Genomic DNA, 14,552 nt, shown 5'->3' with positions numbered 1-14,552 from the left:
TCTTTGAAGTCCCACCTACGTGAACATCAGTGGCAGGACTTCAAAGGGAAGCTGCTATTTCCTGTTGGAGCTCAGCCCTGGTGCTCAGCACTGCTAACAAAGCAGTCGGACTGGTTGTGAAGGCACTGATCCAGCAGAGCACTTAAGCACATGCTTAAGTCCCTCGGGACTTAACCGCATGGTCTGCTGGGTTGGGACTCAACTGGGCTGAAGACTGGACCGACGGTCGGGGTTACATCTCCCAAGTCAAATTTTCCAGGGGAAGAGCCAGGTGAAAAACCTTCCACCAATGACTCGGTGGGTGCTGTGAAGCTGGGCTCCCCATTCAGACCCCAGTGGCTTGGGGCCCCTGTGCAGCAGCAGGAGGTGGGAAGTACCACGAGAAATACTATTGAATCTGGCAAACAACCTGGGGACAGACAACGGGTTGCAGAAACTATCAGCAAACGCTTGTAAGTCACGGGTTCATGCTAGCCTGAAACAGCATTGTTGAGTTTAGCTCCAAGAAGCTGGCCAGGTGAGGACCTGACCCAATAAATAGAGTTGTTAAGATGGGAGTTTATTTCCAAGCAGGTAAGAAACGCTGAAGGCGCAATCAGTCAGCCCCACCTTTTGCTGAGTAATATTTTATTTTGGTATTAGTTCTTCTGCTGTCTGAGGAGCAACTTGCAAGCTAACGGATGGCAGAATGGGGATGTAATTTTCCAGCAAGCATTATTTGAGTAATTCGCATAATTTGCACCAACTTCTCTCAGTTTCTGTCCTCAGGCTACAGATAGACCTTGTGGTCGTGATCTGCAGCTGCTGCACAGGTGCCTCACTGCTAGCCCCGTTCCCAGCATGGCTTCACCCCCTCTCTGGTAGCAGTGCAGCCTGACAGCGTCTCCCTAATCACAACCTACATGAAGCTCTGTGGTTGCCTCACATGTTAGATATACAAGAAGTCTGGGAGACCATCTATGCTGGCAGCATGGGTCTTTGGGATTAGAAAGGCTGCTCTTCGCTGTGAACAGGTGTATCGGGATTGCATGTGGTGATTGCATTTTGTAGGCTGTGGGAATAAAGAAATTGCGAAGCCTGAGAAAGCCCCCCAGTAGTTTCCAGGTCCTGCTCCCTGAAGTCCTCTACCTGAGGTATCACAGCCCCCCAGGCCCCGTGGCGGACTGCAGTTTTCCTCTGCCTTGCCCCTCTCATAGGTTTGGAGTCCCCGGGGAACCCAGGCCTAATTTGCTAATCCCAAGAAAGTGAAGTGTGTAGTTCCTGGAGACAGTCACCTAAGACAAACTGAAAACATCTTCATTTAGGTGATGAAAACACCTACCCAGCTGTTAGGATGCAGTTTTTGGCCCAGCCATTCAGGTTCCCAGAGGAAATCTATGACACCCCTTCACTGTGCAAGTGAACGCTGTGAAGTTGGTGCTGACAGAGGCAGCAAGACCCGCTCAGTGTGACCCCTTAGTGCCTCTGCTCTGTGGTTTTGTGTGGGGTCTGGCTGAAGGCATGATCACTTCACCTGAGGGTGAAGCTGGCAACCTCAGGGACTTGAAAAGTGCAAGCTCGGCTTTTCTGCACCTCATGAATTCACAGGAAGCAGCTGGTGCACTTGGTTCGGGAGGGAGCTGGGCATTGTGGCTGAGGTGTGGGGGTGAGGCAGCGGTGCTTGATGCTTGGTTCTCACCTAGGTGCCTTGCGTGGCCCCGAGCACTTCTCATTCCGGCTCTTTTTTACTTTGGTCTCCCACCTGTAAAACAGACCAAGAGCTTCTTACACCCAGCTGGCTGCTAGCCAGTGAGTTCTTCAGGTAAGGGGTCTGTCTCACTGCATGTTGTCCAGGTACTGGCCTTGCTCTTGAGCGGGATTCTCCTGTAAAACGAATAAGTAATAATGTGTGATGGAGGCAGGATGGATTTTGGAAGCCTTTCTTCCAAAGGTTGCTTGGATTCAAAGAAGGTGCATTTTGTTAATCTTCTTCATTTGTGTGGTTTCTACCCATGGGTTAACACTGAAAGGGTTTTATCCGATTCAGGGTGTACATGCAAATATTTCTATTTGAATAATACTGGAGAATAAATTTAGAACTGTTTAAAGAGGGTATGAATACCTCAATCTGCTAGGTGGAAAAATTACTACTTCTTGTGGGTAACCCAACCTGTTTAAGTTGCTAAAAACATACCCGACTTAAAGAAAAAAAAAAAAAGGAGAAGAAGAAGAAGAAGAAGAAATAGCTGAAAAGAGAGCTTTTTAAAAAAACAACTCTCTTCACATTTCTAGTTTAATATTTCAGCATGCAACTGTATTTTCATAACTGCAGCTTTTTTGGGCAGAGGTGGGGGAAATTAGAATATATTAAAGAACTCTGGAAACCACTTTCTATTTGTAAAACATGTTGCGTGTGTATCATAACACCTACAGGACTTGTAGCTCTGCCAGGTTGTGCACTGACTGCCAGAACTTTCCTCGCTAAATGACATTATACTACTTTGTGGGTATCGAAAACAAATATTTTGAGGGGAGGGAGCATTCTCATCCACAAAATGTTTGGCGTGCTTGCAATATTCAGTCGTAGTGTTGTATTTGAGGGCTGCTGTGCTCGTCAGCTGCTTACCGTAAGTCAAAGGGTAGGTTTGGTGAATGTTTGCATGCTTTCCAGCTGTTTATCAGCAGGTATTGTTTGCAGTATGGCAGCCCCGAAGGAGACAGGGACTTTGTGATGCTGGGCACTGTATGAGGATGTAGCGGAGGACAGGAGTGGAAATGGAAAAGGAAGGTGGTTGTCATCAGAAGTGCTGCCCCAGAGCAGTTTTCCTCTCACAAGGCGGTGCAGGGAGGGACGTGGGATTGCCCGGCTGGTGGACAGAGCAGGGCAGCGTGCCACCACGAGGGATGTCAAGTGAAGCCATGGGACATTGCAGCGAGGAATTCTTGTATAATGGCTGGCATCTGGGGCTGGAAAGGGAGGCAGTGGGAGGGTTGCCTTGCTGGCCAGGCAGCTGCCGCTGCTCTGCAAAGGCTCTGTGAAGGCTGCGGCCCTGCTGCGGGGTGCAGACACGCTGCAGGTATCTCTAGCCAGTGGAGGTTACCCATTAACCCAGGGTCTCCCACAGGCTTATGGGTTTGCAGGGTGACACAGGGAGGCATCCCCTTGCCACATGAGACGAGCCCTGTTGTATCATATTGTAAAAGCCCCAGAAGAGGAGCAAGGAAGGCAACAACAGGATTAGAGGCTGCTGAGGTCTCCTTGGTTCAGCTGCTGGAACAGCCTCCAGTGGGCTTTTCCAGCTGCTTAGGAAGTAAAGCTGCTGTAAGAGCTGCAGCTTACACCGAGGGCCATGGCCCAGCTGCAGCCCGGCGCGGAGCTGCTCCTGGGCCAGAGCCCGAAGGAGCGGGGAGCGCTGCCCAGCACCGGCCCTCGGTGCTCCCACGTCATCGGCATGCTGCGAGCGGCCTTTGCCAAGCAGAAAAGCAGAGACATTCACTGACATTTTATATTATGGTTCAGTCGCACTCCTCTTTTTCTTTGTAATAAAAGCTGCCAGTGAAGTGTAAGCTAATTAGTAGTTAGTTATTAATATCTGGTTGCTTTTTAATCGTAGTGGACAGTTCTGATCATTTTCACAGGTATAAGGAATTAGCGTTCTGCTAAAAACTGACGTGCCCAAATCCGCAGCTCTGCACTTCTCTGTGAGTGGAGAGGCCTGCTGGATTTTAGAAGTTGTTACTAGAGATGGATGATTAAACTAGAAAGGAAATGGAAAGATGCTTTGGAGCCAGTTAGGGAAAAATCTGCAGGAATGGGCTCTCCTGCCTTTTTTACTGTCTTTCTAGAAATGACATTATCTGGGATGGATGGGGTTGCTCCAGAGGCTTCAGGGCACATTAAAGAGTAATAAGGAGGGCATGGGGTGAGAAAAAGGTTCCTTCTGGGTTAAGGAGAGACACATGATAGCTCATCTGGGAGCAGGGAGGCAGGTTTAATAATGTCCTTGCTAAACGCAGTTAATAATTGAGGTCAGGGCCCTGGGTAATAAGGGGATAGCGTCCCATGTGTGGAGTGATGGGGTAAGGAGGAGCTGTTCAGAGCACGAGTGATGCTGCTAGGAGTGCACAGCAGAGCAGTGCTGCCTCACTTGGGACCTTAATGGCAGCAGGTAGTTCGCAAAGTGATGTGTTTTTTTTTTCTTTTTTTTCCCTGTCTTGTCTTTTAAAATGCTCGGTAATTGCATTGCTTGCAGAGCAGGGGGGCAGCACAGAAACAAGTATGCTGGCTTAGCGCAGTCCAAACGCTGATCAGATAGTGGAGATCTGATTAAGACAACAGGCTTATCTCGCTCCATCTTGCTGCTGTGGTAATGTACAGCTGGAATTAGGAGCTAAAGGGCTATGGATGTTTCCATCAGAAGGGTTGGTTTTAGATATCTGGGTGTCATTACGCCTGCTGTACATTGGAGTGCCTCCCAAAACCCATCGCAGGCCTCCTCAGAGCGCCCTGTGAGGGCTTGCACACAGACGTGCTGGGAGAGGAGCTCACGTCCGCTGCGATGGATGAAATACAGGATGCACATGTTCAAGGCATCACCTTTGGGGTTACACATGAAACCGGGCTGTTAAGAGTAGGGTAAATGCTACTTTCTAGCTGCCCTTAATTGCCACCACTCTGAGCAATCCAAGTGTCTCCTTACCGGGGCTACCCGCTGGGGCTGTGCTGTGTGCTGGCAGAATGGGGCTTGCTCAGCACACAGCTTTGGGCTGCAGCTTGCTGGGACCAGGCACTCCTCCTGCCTGGCACGGGGAGGGAAGGTGACTGCAACCCATCACAGTTTCTTCCGCCTCATGGCAAGACTGGAGGGAGGATGGGAAAAAAGCGCTCTCTGATTACAACCCATGTATGTGCTCTGGCAGAGAGAACACAGTGTAATTGTGGGCCAGAATTTTGCCATTAAGTGGTAAATCCTTGAAAAGCGTAATTCTGCAGACTTTAGGCAAGGGAAAAGCATGTTTCTTGGGTTTGCCCTGAGAGCTGGGAGGACTGGGAATGTGCTGGGGGGGACAGAGGCATTGCGGGGCCTTGCGGGTCTGGGTTCAGCTCCAGGCACTTGCACGGTTTCTTCTGCGGCTTCCCCCTGCAGTCAGCCTGCGCCTTTGCTGCCCTTCCCATCACTGAGGGGGGAAACCGCCTCTGTCCAGTTAAAAGGTCTGGGAAAAGGACACCCCGTACTGGTCGATACATCGCCCCGCACAGCATCAGTACAGTGCCTAGCACGGGGAGGGCCCTGTGACCTGCAGGGACTCCAGTGCCAGCAAGCCATAATAAATCACAAGTATCACACAACGTCTCTGACAGACCCTTCCTTCCTTCCTCAGGCTTGTGCTCAAGGTATGGGGTAAGAAAAACAAAAAGGGAAAGAAATAACCTACTACATGGCCGGATTGCATAAGTTTGGCAGTCTTTGCCTGAAAAAGGCCTGGTAGCACATGAAAAATGAATCAGTATGTGAAGGACTGGAACATTAGTGCGAGATCTAGCAGGCTGATGAAGGACCGAAAACACTGCCTGAATAAGTCATTCATGGCTTATCATCCCAGTAATCATTTCCTCGGAGATAACCGCTTTTGAGAAAGTATTAAACTGAACATGGCATGGACTTAAAATTGAAGATAGATCCAGGTCACGTTCTGCCCGGCGGTGAGGCTGGCTGGAAACGAGCCCTTTCGGGGAGCTCTTTGTGCAGGGACGTGTGCTGGGGTCAGCAGCGCCCGACAGGACGTCCAAGGGATGCAGCAGCAAACGGTTCCTGCCATGTCCCACCGCTGCAGTCCTCCCGTGCTAGCAAAATGCCTGGCATAGCTTGTGGCTAGCTGGACCTTCTGTGCGCCCTGCACCCGAGCTTGGGCCCTGTGCAAAAAGCCAGCATGTGGTCTGCAGAGAAAGACTCGTCCGCGAGGCATAAGTTCATCTTAATTGCTGTTTCCTCACTTTTTGGCTTGGCTTTGTCACCGCTGTAATGTTCTTTTAATGCTGTTATTGTTTCTTCCATACATTAAGTGTTTTACAAATGATGGATGGTCAGGGCTCTCTGATGTTTGCTTGCAACAGCTCAGTTACGCGTCCTGCTAAAATAGTAGCCAAAGGAGAAGATTAAGAGCCTGTGTGTACAGCTAAGATGGATTTGGGGCTTCTGATCCTTGGGCTGGGTGTTGCCTGTCCTCACAGGCATTTCCAGCCGAGATTACACTGCCGTACCCCGGCTGTAAATTTGCCTGCATTACTCCGCAGTTCCCAGAGGAGAATCCGTCCCCACTGGTGGTGGCGGGTGCTCCCAAGATCACAGAGTCCCAATTGTCCTCCCTGTGCGATTCATTCGCCACATGTTTAAAAATGAATGTAGCTATGTGAATAAGAGGAAAAGTTCAGGCAGAGGAATAATTTATAATTCCCAATAATATTGCTTCTAGCTACTGCTCTGTAGTGCCAGTTCCTGCCCAGTGTGGTTTCAGCAGGTAACAGCTATAAAAGTTTGTTGACCTGAGAAGCTTAATATCAACCATAGGTACAGTCAAAGTCAATATGGAGGCTGAAAATCCAGTGCTAATAGAAAAATAGAAGTCAATATTTAGGATGTGAGTCAGGAACTTAAAATAGGAAAGCGAAACAGATGAGGGCTGTAGCTGCAAGAGTGCTGGAGGTGAAATGTTTAGATCCAAGGCCCACTGCTGATTACTATCTTCCCCTCTAACAAGGTTGCTCATTCTGCTTCAGAAATTCATTTCCAGTGGCCAGGCCACCTCCCTGACCTATATTCCTCAGACTGCCATTACGTCAGAGCCTGCCTATTTGGGGTTATAAGTGAAATCCTCTGTCTTCTAGGTGAAATCCACAGGTAATTATACATGGGGCAAATATGGGCTGGGGCACGGAGAGGCCAGCAGAAGAGTTTGGCTTAGGTCTGTTTATACTGGAAAATCCCCTTCTAAGGCTGTACTGTTAATTCTTCAAGGGAAGGGGAGGGGGCATGGGGAAACTCCCCCCTCTTCTAGGCGGTAGCTGATGGGAACAGTGATTGCTCAGTGAGGCTTTTCCAGCTAAGCATCAGGTGGAAAAGTAACCAGCATTAAGTGGGGGTTTTCATGCTGGAGAGGGGCACGAGGAACTGAGAGCTCTTACCCACAAATGAAAATGATGTGGCCTTATTTACACTATGAGGTATGGGGAGCAATGCCCGAGCATGCTGCTGATGAATTTATATGCCCTTCGGTGGGGTGGTATTTTAATTTATGCAAGTTCCCTCAGTTTGGTTGCAGTGGACGAGATCTCCAGCAGATGCAAATCCGTCCAACCCCATTAAAGTGGAGTCCATTTACACCAGCTGAGGATCAAGTCCACATCTTCTGGAATTTAAAGAAATTGCTGTCTGCCAGGTTCTACCATTGCAGTGGTTCTCTCCACCGGCTTGGTAGCTAAGAAGGTTTCTTGGTGTCACACTGACATTGTTTTGCTTCTGTAAGAGGACCCCATCACATCCTCCTCCAACACATGCGATGACATTCCTTTGTTTTGGCTTTGATGTCATAACATTGTTTTCACAGACTTGCCCTGATCTTGTTGTGACAAGGTCAAGTCCCATTCAGCTCAAGAGGAAAGTATTAATACCAGGGTGAAAAACCCTGGTATTAATTAAGCTCTGAGCTGTAACTCCAGGCGTATGCTGCCGTCCTTACTTTTTGCATGTAAAATGCTTCAGCCAACACAGTTGGTCCACAGTGTGATGCTAGCTTTGATTTTCAAAAATATGTGTACTCTAATGAATGATTGCTGAGCAGGAAAAAAAGCAGATGCAAAATCTGAACTGTGCTCACAAGTAAGACCAGAAGTAGAAGGGAAAGAAGTCTGACAAACAATGTTGCAGTACAACATAGTTGAATGGGAAAATCTATTGCTGAAAGTATTTTTTGGTGAAATGTAAGGTTTCAACTGAAGTATGGCTCTATGTAAATTTGAACTTCTAATTTTAAAATCCAAATGCCCCAAACCTAAAATATTTCAGCCGCAGCACAGTTTTATTGTAATATGGTTCCTGTTCCCTGCAAACCCTTCAGACTATTGTGAACCTCACCAGGTTTTAATTTAATGTAATTGCAGACTTTTACAGTTTGCTAGCATTATTGTAATATCAAGCTTTTTTTTTTTCTGACTAAGTCTCAGGCAATGTGGATAGTGAGCACTTCCTGGAGTACATACATTGGGATATCCAATGTCTGGTAGCTATTTCACTTAGTATTTTAGGCACAGAAATTGAGAGACAGGGCGAGTAATGATTTGCCCATGATCCTAAATGAAACCTGTCGTAGACTGAGTATGTAATGGGATCGCAGTCCGATGGGATGTTCCCCTGGACCAGAAAACCTCCAGCCATCTCATACTCCCCTTTGCTGCAGCCTCACTTTTTGCTCAGGAGAAAAAAACGCAAACAGTTGCTATTTGTCCCACCCTGGGGACTAACATTAAAATGGGTGCTGCACCTTTCAGCCAGGCTTTTTCAGCTGGAGACTTCCCAGAGATAAGGTACCCATAGACATTATCTATATGTAAGGGTGTATGTAACGGGCTCTCTTAAGGCTGGCAGAAATCCAGTTTCTGGTTCACAAGAAACCAGAGGAAACTACATTTTCTTTCTTTTTTTAACGTTAGGTAGCAGCTCTTGGGTCTGGCAGCTGCTCAGTTTCCCTTCTGTAGCAATTCTGCTTTGATGCCTTTTTGACTCGGAGGACAAAATTAACCTGTTCCTGGTCCCCTGCTGCCCTTGGGCTCCTTGCTCCATCCCTGCCCAGCAACTTGATGGCCTTCCGCTGGTGTTGCCCTGGTGTTTGGGGCTGTGCTGTGGGCTGGGCGATGGGAACTCGCTGCTGATCCCGGCACACAGTGGGGCTGCAGGGAGCTCCTGCTCTGTCCTGCCCTACCCACGCTGGGGCACAACGCAGGGGATCCCTGCTTCAGGGCCACATCATCTGCTCCCAAATACACCAGCATTGCAGGCAGGGCTCTTTCTACATCTTTGCTCTGCCTTTGGTGGGGCAAAAGTGAATCAAACGCAGGATGTTGTGTAGGAAACTTCTTGAGGCTCTGTGAGCCGCCGTGTCTGATGGAACTTTCTTTCCACAGCGAGCCTCCCAGCTGGGAGCAGTTCTCATCGTCATACCTCTGGGGGAGTCCCATGATTTGGTAATATACAAACCACGACTCAGTTTTAAACAAAACTGCTAACAAGGTATTAACAAGACCATTGTATGAAGAATTGGGTATGCGTCAGATGCTTTGAAGATTTTAAATATAGTAGGTATTGTAACATGTTCTTACTACAATAAAAGTTTTCCTATCATCTGGACAGATTCAGCAGTGCAGATTTTAGAGGGACAGAATGTCCTAAATGGGCCTAAAATTGTTTTACTCTGCATAAACATGTCATGATTTTTAAAGAACTTAGGCTCTTTCATGGACAGAAACTTGGAATTTCTCCCCTCAAACAGTACAAAGCTTTCCATTGTGAGCTCTGACGAGTCAGGGAACATTGGATCTTAAACTATCATTCTTCAAGGCTGAATGTTGTGTGTTCTGTTGCTCAGAAGATTGTAATTTTGCAGAGGTGTTGCCCAGTAATGAAGAAAGCTCAAATCACTGCCACTTGGGATCTTGTCACCTCTCTGTGGAGGTCCAAAGGAGGAATATTAAAATCTGTTTCCTTATTCCATTTTCCATAAAGAGGATGAAAAATATCTTGACAAGTGGATACGAAGAGCTTTGCAAGGCTGGTCTAAAAATGAGTTGGGAGACAAAGCAACAACTCCTTTATTGAACCTGTGACGTCTCAGAGTAGAAGAAGACAAAATTCTTCACTGCTACCCTGACACAAAGAAATGTATGCCTGGACATGTTAAAACACTGACTATGTTTCCAAGATCTTCCTACAAAACTGCCTGTGAAAAAGGGAAGAGAAAGAATTAGAAAATAAAATATTGCTCCTGAAGTGGCTCTTTGACAGAGACACACAGACATTTAGAGGAGCGAGGAAGAGCCCCCACACTACTGTATGCTCCTGGGTAAAGCTGGGAAACAACTGTGGGCTCTTGGGCTCACCTGCTGCAGGTACCTTTGCCCCTGTTGCCCAAGCTGTATTCACTAGTATATCTCAAGGAGGATGGGCTCTTAAATGATTCAAGCTGAATAAGTTTGGCTGCAATGGAAAATATGAATGCCGCTGTGCCTCTCTAGCTAAAGAACCATTAGCAAAAATAGATTAGCACCTGATTGTTGCAAACTGGACTGTGAACCTAAGAGGAGAAACTACAGGTGGATTTGAAACTGCATTTTAATTTGCCACGCTTATAAATAATTTAATGTACATCTCACAATATATTGAAATTAAAACCTGAAGTATGACATACAGTAAATAATTCAGAATGGCTCTTTCATCGAGTGTGAGCTAGGTTATTGATACTTCATTTCAGTTAGACAGACGTCACCGTCAGCTCCTGCAGGTATCTTGCAGCTGACTGATTTCGCTTGTGTTGGTCCCAGTGAAATCCTCCTTGGGGCTCAGCCCCACAGCCACCTGTGTTGGCGGCCACCCGAAGGCTCTGGGGAGCAAGCCGTGGTCCAGCCTGCAGTGAAACACATGCAGCACCCTGTTTCTGGCAGGCAGGAGCTGGTGTGACACTGCTCCTGAATGCATCCCTGTGGTGTTGGGAAGCGTCTGAAGGAGATGGGGCCGTGCCTGGAAGCATCCAGAGCAGTGCTTCGGGTGGCTGCACTTCCCTGCCTTGATACTGGGTGCTCCTCTGCATTCATGGGGTAACTGCTCCGGCGGGAAAGGAAATCTTATAGAACAATAAAAAGGAGGCCATAGTTTCTTGATGAAACCAAATATTGACATGTCCTATATGTTAAAACTTCCATTCTTGAACCATTTTAAAGGAAAAATATTCACAAGCTTAGAACAAAAGCTGGAGGTAGAGCATGTGGGAATCACGGGAGGCTGTCTTTAAAGAAAGGAGTCCGAGTTTTCTTGTCAGGTTTGATCAGGAACTAGCCCCAGAAATGCCAAGGTGTTGTAAGAACACTTTTCAGAGGAGCTAGGTCTTCAGCTTCTTTGAGTCAACATGATTTGAGCTGAGCCGCATAGGTCCCCAGGCTGACTTCAGATTTCTCTCCAGGACTTCAACCAGGAGCACTAAGAAGCTGTGAACCAAAGCTGTGCTAAAGCAAAAAGTGTTCTACGTTAAATTGATGCACAGTCAGACACGAAAGAAGCTCTGTGCTGCTGTACAGAAATCTAAATCTGTATTTATGGTCTGATTGTAATTATTAGCAAATTGGACTCTAGAGATTATATCATCTATAGAGGCAGTAGAGAACTTTTGTAGACCTTCAGGTGGGCACAGGAAATTGAGCATCTGATGATGACATCTGGGCAATAAAAAGAAGAAATGAACGTATTGAAATCAGAAACAATCCACCTTCCTTCCCTTGCTCATAACTTCTTGACCACTGGTGGTCTTCATGGGAAGTACCTTGCTGAAGGTAAACGTTTGTGGTGAGAGACGGGTAATATAGTGGGCGATGACACTGTGCTCAATGAAACGCCTGTATGAGCTATGTATGTGTGGCTGATGCCCGTGGAGCGTGGAAGTGTTGTCTTATCCCATCCTCTTTCATTTTGCATCCACATGTCCGTGGGTGGAAGAAGTTCCTCACAGTGCAGAAGGAGGGTGGTGGCTTCAGCCTCCCAGCATTGGATGGAAAATTGTTTCAAGCTATGTTTCAAGTAATTCTGATTACTGCTTCTCTTGGTGCAGGTGTGCGGAAGGACTGTTTTATTTATGATGTATCTACTGGTTATGCCATCCTGCTGTGAGGGCTGCCAGGGATAAGGGGCTTTTTGGCACGGGGATGTGAGTGGATTTCTTTTAATTGTGCCTGTATTTTCTCTTACTAGTAACTACGTGTTTTGATCAGTGTAGGAGGCAACCCTGCACCATCCCTTGCCGTGATCCCTAGCATTGATCCAGCTTCATATAGTTTATGTACCACCCAAATCTCCATGCTTAGGGTCTCCTATGGGGGTGGGTTATAGGGTCTCTGAAATCATTGCCTGCCAGCAGGCAGTACTGTGCAGGGATGTGGTAGCGATAGCTCTGGGTGTTATGATTTCCATGAGATCTGTTTTGGAGGAGGCCACTGAGCCCATGTGTCTGTGGCACTGCTCTTCACGCCATGAAAGCAGAATGCCACCTCTGCTGAGCCCCTGGTGGCAGGCTGACCTTCTCCAGCAGCAGGGTTTGTTCAAGGCAGTTCTCGATTGAAGTTAACCAAACATAAAAGTACAACATGAAAGGTGTGCAGGGGCCTGGGATCCAGCTCCAAATGAGGTTCCTACGTCTCGGCATTAAGGGGCACCTGAGCACTTTGTGCTCTGCAGTGACTGCAGGCTCCGAAGAAGTGCCTTCACCTGTGCTCAGTGCACTTCTCTCCTTTTGACCAACTCAGCTGCTGCAAGGATCCAGCTGGCACTGTGCTGAAATTTCTTGCATCCACCACATGCTCCAGCATTTGCTCTGAAGGCTGCTGCAGGAGAAGACACTTCTCCCTCGGCTGCGGGAGGATTTCAGTGAGATTACAAAATTTGTGCTTTGCAGGCTTTCCCGTTGGCCGCTTATTTTCATGGTGCTGCGGAAGCTCCTCGTGCTGGCGCTGCCTCTGACCCCGTCGGTGCAGATCACATGGGCAGCATTCCCGGGGAGCCTGGGTCACTCGGTAACAAAAATCACCTTGGGAAAATCACTCCTCTTTTCTTCATGTACCCGTACTTCTCCTCCCCCCCATCCTCCCTGGGCATGTCTCTCTCACTTTAAAAAGAAAGGAGGGGGGAAAAAAAGCTTTGAAGGCTTAAATCTCAGATGTGAGCTTACTTGAGCTTTTATTGCTTTTTTTTTTTATTCAAAAAAGCTCATGTTCACTCAAAATGGCAATTACTTGAATCTAATTGGAACCATTTTCTGTAGCTCCAGACTCATTGCTTGATCTCAATAATAAATGAACTTACAAAATATTTTTGTTACTAAAGGAATTGTAGTTGGGCAGGCCAGATCATCAATCATGATTTCCTTTTGTAGGCCTAATATGAACCTCATTTGATTTTGAACAAAACAACGTTAGCTGAAATGTTAGCTACTGTACCTTCAGCGATGGCAGGGAAGGGAATGCGGCTCCTACAGATTCTGGAATCCTGGTTTACAAGTTAAAGATTTTAACTGAGATTTAATGAGTTTTGATTATTAGAAAAATTTACATGTAATTTAAATATAATTGAAAGAATTTACTTGTAATGTGGAAATTTCCACCCAAACCAGGACTCCACTACAAAGTGCAGTGCACGCGCTCAGAGAAGGGACAGCTTCTCAGGCAGAGCAGCTCCTCTAGCTGTTTGCTGTGGGAGCACTGCTTTTGGCAGAGGAGATGGAGCCTGGTGCTGGGGCTGGGGTGACTGATGAAGGGAAAGTGGGTGCCCATGCTTGGGGCACCTGAATTGTTGGGGCTGCGCTCTTGGCAGCCAGGTTTGTGAACTAAATGCAGTGCAAAACTACGCTGGGTACATGCTGTTAGGGTGCCCATGCAGAGCTCCATGGATTTTGGCAAGCCCGTGCACAGCTTATGGCACTATAGCTAGCTTAAATGTCTGTTGGCCTCTCTGTGGGAATGGCTGTGTGGGGCAGGCGTCCTCAGGATCTGCCATATGAAATCACCACCAGCTGGCCAAAAGCTGATAGTGTGAATCCATGTTCTTCATCCTCCAGGTGATGCCCGAGCAGCGGGAATGAGGCACAGCCTTGGGCTACATCTGTGCTTTATTTATAAATAAAGCAGCACCTGGGAACACTTCTGGGCCCAGGGAAGTGTCTGGTAGTGTTGTCAGGACAGCTCTGTTATGCTTTTGAGCCAGGTCAAGAAGCTCTGTCCCAAAGGGTCTCCAGTCATGGTTGGTTCTGGCATTCCCGGGCCCATCCTCAAGCAGGAGTTTGAAGGCAGCCACCCCAGTGCGGCAGCCAGCAGCGAAGCAGGCTTTTCCATGCCAGTTGGCCTCTGTGCCCAGGAATGTTCCCAGGCACACTTAATTTACTAGTAGAGACGTAGCCTTAGAGGAAGAGATATAAACAGGGCTGTGGGTCTAGCTTGCTCCCGTGGAAGTTTGCCCTGGGCTTTGAAAGAAGAGGATTTTCCTTCCCTGGTAATGCAGCGGGGCCAGGAGGAGCATGGAGTGATTCCCTGTTGGAAGGGAAGGAGGAGAAGGGACAGAAAGGCAATACTTTTTTCATCAAGTCTTTGAGCTGTCGTGCAAACAGATACAACGTGCCACTTGGATATTGCCAGACTGGGGTTTCTAGTTAACGCCCTTAGTGTGGGTGTGAGCAATGCCTTAAACACAAATGAAGGAAGGGTTGTAGCTTCGCTAACCCAGGGCTAGACTAGAGATGCTCTGACCCCCAAATCTGCCTTTCTGGCC

The sequence above is a fragment of the Cygnus olor genome, chromosome 3, assembly GCF_009769625.2.
Source record: "Cygnus olor isolate bCygOlo1 chromosome 3, bCygOlo1.pri.v2, whole genome shotgun sequence".
NCBI lineage: Eukaryota > Metazoa > Chordata > Aves > Anseriformes > Anatidae > Cygnus > Cygnus olor.
This window is presented reverse-complemented; position numbering follows the sequence as displayed.